Below are 5,011 nucleotides of genomic sequence, written 5' to 3'. Positions count from 1 at the left end.
TAAAGAGGTGACTCAACTGAAAGTGGAAATCTTCAGACAATATTAATATCACACGCAAGTAAACTTTTGTTAAACATAATTCAAAAACACCTGCAACAATACATTGACATGGAACTGCCTGAGGCTTAAGCCAGATGCAGAAGAGGAAGTGGAGAGAGGGATAGCTTTGCTGATATCAGATGGATCTTGGCTGAAAGCCGAGAATACCAGAAAGATGTTTACCTGGGTCTTATTGACGGTACAAAATCTTTTGATTGTGTGGACCATGACAAGTAATGGACAACATTTAGGAGAGCAAGAATTCCAGAACACTAAATTGTGTTCATAGACCAAGGGGCAGTTGCTTGAACAGAACAAGGGTGCACCTGATAACTTAAAAATCAGGAAAAGTGTGAGTCAGCATTGTATTAATTCACCATATTTATTCAATCTGTATGCTGAGCAAATAACCTGAGAAGCGGGATTATGTGAAGTCCTAGGCATCAGAACTGGAGGAAGACTCATTAACATCCTGTGATATGCAGATTATACAATCTTGCTTGCTAAAAAGGAAGAGGACTTAAAATACTTGCTGTTGAAGATCAAAGACTTTTGGTATGGGTTGCACCTTAATGTAAAGAAAACAATAGTTCCTACCACTGGACCAATAAATAACATCACGCTAAATGGAGAAAAGATTGAAGTTGTCGAAGACTCATTTTGCTAGGATCCACCATCAAAACTCATGGAAGTAGCAGTCAAGAAACCAAATGATGTATTGCATTAGGTAAATCTGCTGCACAAAACCTGTTTAAAATGTTCAAGAGCAAAGATGTCAATTTAAGGACCAAAGTGTGCTTGACTGAAGCCGTGTTATTTTCAATAGCCTCATATGCATGTGAGTACTCCTGGTGTGGCACTGTAGGATCAGCACTGGACTGTGAACCACAAGGTCAACAGTTCAAACCCACTAGCTGCTCCTTAGAAACCCTCTAAAGGGTGGCTATGCGTCGGACAGTTTGTCACACTGTGGTGGTTTGTGTGTTGCTATGATTTTGGAAACCATGCCATGGGTATTTTGAATATCACCAACAGGATCACCCACGGTGGACAGGTTTCAGATGCGCTTCCAAGACAAAGGAGAGACCTGCTACTTCCATATATTTATTTAGTCATTGAAAACCGTATGAATAGCAGTGGAACACTGTTCGATAGAGATCCAGAAGATGAGTGCCTTCCAACTTCCTCAGATTGGAAGGCACTCAAAATGTGACTGGGGAAGAGCTGCCTCCTCAAGGTAGAGTTGACCATGATGACACGAATGGAGTAAACTCTTTGGGACCTCCACTCCATTTGCTGATGGGGCACAACTCAAAAAAAAAAAGAAAAGAAACAGCTGTAAACATCCATTAATAATCAGAACATGGAATGTACAAAGCATGAATTTAGGAAAATTGGAAATTATCAAGAATGAAATGGAATATATAAACATTGATATTTTAGGCATTAGTGAGTTGAAATGGACTGGCTTTGGCTATTTTGAATCTGACAATCAGAAGGTTTACTGTGCTGTAAATGACAAATTGAAGAGAAATGGTGTTGCATTTATCATCAAAAAGAACATATCAAGCTGCCATCTTGCGTCCCCGCGTGTGTGCTCCTAATTTCAGCTGGTCTGCTAAAGACCCCCTGAGCGCCAGCCCTAGTCCCCCGCGCGGCCCCATTTCTGCTCTGACAAGATGAAAGAAATGATCATGAATCAGGAAAAACTCGCCAAACTGCAGGCACGAGTGAGCATTGGTGGAAAAGGAACTGCTCGCAGAAAGAAAAGGTGGTTCATAGAACAGCCACAGCAGATGATAAATAACTTCAGTTCTCCTTAAAGAAATTGGGGGTAAATATTTCTGGTTTTTGGAGAGGTGAATATGTTCACAAACCAAGGAACAGTGATCCACTTTAACAATCCTAAAGTTCAGGCATCTCTGGCAGCCAACACTTTCACCATTACTGGACAAGCTGAGACAAAGCAGCTGACAGAAATGCTCCCCAGCATCTTAAACCAGCTTGGCGCAGACAGTCTGACTAGTTTGAGAAGACTGGCTGAAGCTCTGCCCAAACAATCTGTGGATGGAAAAGCACCGCTTGCTACTGGAGAGGATGATGATGATGAAGTTCCAGATCTTGTGGAAAATTTTGATGAGGCATCCAAAAATGAGGCTAATTGATAGAATTAACTTCTGAAGAAGATAAAACTTGAAGAAGTTACTTGGAGCTGCTATTTTATATTATGACTGCTTTTTCAATTTGTTTTGTTTATGGATCTGATAAAATCTAGATCTCTAATATTTTTCAGCCCAAGCTCTTTGGACATTGCAGCTCTTTTCAGTTTTTGCTTATACATAATTCATTCTTTGCAGCCAATTACGCTGAAGAAACCTGGGAATAAATTTGAGACAAATGTTAATAAAGTTCTTTGCCTAGTAAAAAAAAAAAAAAAAAAAAGAACATATCAAGATCAGTCATGAAGCACAATGTTGTCTGTGATAGGGTAATATCTATATACCTACAAGGAAGCTCAGTTAATACCATTATTATTCTAATTTACATGCCAACCACTAAAGCTAGTGAGGATGAAATTGAAGAATTCTACCAACTTCTTCACCCTGAAATTGATCAAACATGCAAACAAGATGTATGGAGAATTTCTGACAATTGTAATGCAAAGGTTGGAAACAAAGAGGAAGGATCAGTGGTTGGAAACTATGGCCTTGGTGATAGAAACTATGCTGGAGATCGCATGATAGAATTTTGCAAGATCAATGATTTGCTCATTGCAAATATTTTTTTAAACAACATAAAAGACTAACACTATATACATGGATCTCATCATATGGAATATACAGAAATCAAATTGACTACATCTGTGGAAAGAAATGGTGGAAAAGTTCCATATCATTTGACAAAAAAGGCCAAGGGCAGACTGTGGAACAGACCAAAAATTGTTCAAATGCAAGCTCAGGCTGAAGGTAAAGAAAAATTTAAAAGTCTTCAAGAAACAAAATATGACCTTGAATATATCCTACGTGAGTTTAGAGATAATATGAAGAACAGATTTGGAGCATTAGACAATAAAGACTGAAGAACAGAAGAGTTGTGGGATGATATCAAAAACATCATACAAGAAGAAAGTAGAAGGTCATTAAGAAGTCAGGAAAAAAGGCTAAAACTAAAATGGATGTTAGAAGAGACTCTGAAACTTGCTCTCCAGCACAGAGATGCTAAAACAAATGGAAGAAATGAGGAGGTACAAGAGTTGAACAGAAAATTTCAAATATCAGCTCGAGAAGACAAAGTCAATTATAACAAAATGTGCAAAGACCTGGAATTTAGAAAACCAAAAAGGAAGAACATGCTCAGCATTTCTTATGTTGAGGAAACTGAAGAAAAAATTCAAGATTTGTCTTTTGTTATTGAAAGATTCTCTGGGCAAATTATTAAATGATGCAGAAAGCATCAAAAGAAGATGGAAGGAATACACAGAGTCAATGTACTCAAAAGAAATGGTAGATGTTCAACCATTTCAAGAGGTAGCATATGATCAAGAGCCAGTGATGCTGAAGGAAGAAGTCCAAGGTGCACTGAAGGAATTATCAAAGAACAAGGCATCAGGAATTGATGGAATACAAATTGAAATCTTTCCAAAAAGTGAGGTGGCACTGGAGACACTCATCTATGTCAAGAAATTTGGCCAACTGACTGGAAGAGATCTATCTGTATTTGTGCCCATTCCAAAGAGAGGTGACCCAACAGAATGTGTAAATCAGCAGACAGTATCATTGATATCCCATGCGAGTAAAGTTTTACTAAAGGTAATACAAAAATGGCTGGAAACATACATTGACGGAGAACTTCCAGAGATTCAATCCAGTTTCTGAAGAGGATGTGGAATGAGGGATATCATTGATGATGTCACATGGATCTTGGCTGAAAACAGAGATTACCAGAAAAATGTTTACTTGTGCTTTATTGATGGCACAAAGGCTTTTGATTGTGTGGATCATGACAAGTTATTGACAACATTGTGGAGAATGAATATTGTGAAACAATCAATAATGAGGAACCTGTGCATAGACCAAGAGGTAGTTGTTTGAACAGAGCAAAGGTATATTGAGTATTTGTTTGTTTTTTTCACCCAATGGTCTAAAATCAGGAAAGGTGTGTGCCAGGGTTTTATTATTCCACCATATGTATTCAATCCGTATTCGGAGGAGATAATCCAAGAAGCTGGATTATATGGAGAAAAATGTGGCATTAGGATTAAAGGAAGGCTCATTAACAATCTTGCAATATGCAGATGATACACCTTGCTGAAAGTGAGGAGGACTTAAAAAACACAGCCTTTGGCATGGATTGCACCTCAATGTAAAGAAAACAAAAATCTTCACCACTGGACCAATAAACAACATCCATATAAATGGAGAAATGATTCAAGTTGTCAAACACTTTTGTTAAGATCAAGCATCAACAAGCAAGGAAGCAGCAGTTAAGAAACGAAATGACTTATTGCATTAGGCAAATCTGCTGAAAGACCTCTTTAAAGTGTTGAAGAGCAAAGATGTCTTTTGAAGACTAAGGTGTGCCTGGTGCAAGCTATGGTATTTTCAGTAACCTCATATGTATGCGAAAGTTGAACAGTGAATAAGGAAGACCATAGAAGAGGTGATGCATTTGAGCTATGGTGTTGGAGGAGAATATTGAAAGTACCATGGACTGCCAAAATACAAACAAATGTTTGTTGGAAGAAGTACAGGCAGAGTGCTTCTTGGAAGCCATGATGGCCAAACTTTGTCTCTCATACTTCAGACACATTATCAGGAGGGACCAGTCACTGAAGAAGGACATCATGTTTGGTACAATGGAGGGTCAGAGAATAAAAGGACTACCCCCAACAAGATGAATTGGTACAATGGTGGCAGCAAGGACTCAAGCTTGGCAATGATTGTGAGGTTGGCTCAGGACTGTACAGTGCTTT

The 5,011-nt window shown here is 38.5% G+C and overlaps 1 pseudogene; it reads left to right on the top strand.

The window, feature by feature from the left end:
- The first annotated feature begins 1,718 nt into the window (after positions 1-1,718).
- LOC102819067 lies at positions 1,719-2,204 on the top strand (annotated as a pseudogene).
- The last annotated feature ends 2,807 nt before the right edge of the window (positions 2,205-5,011 follow it).

The sequence above is a fragment of the Chrysochloris asiatica genome, unplaced genomic scaffold, assembly GCF_000296735.1.
Source record: "Chrysochloris asiatica unplaced genomic scaffold, ChrAsi1.0 scaffold00188, whole genome shotgun sequence".
Classification (NCBI taxonomy): Eukaryota; Metazoa; Chordata; class Mammalia; order Afrosoricida; family Chrysochloridae; genus Chrysochloris; species Chrysochloris asiatica.
The sequence above is the reverse complement of the archived record's forward strand: the minus strand, read 5'-3'. Positions and strand labels throughout refer to the sequence as shown.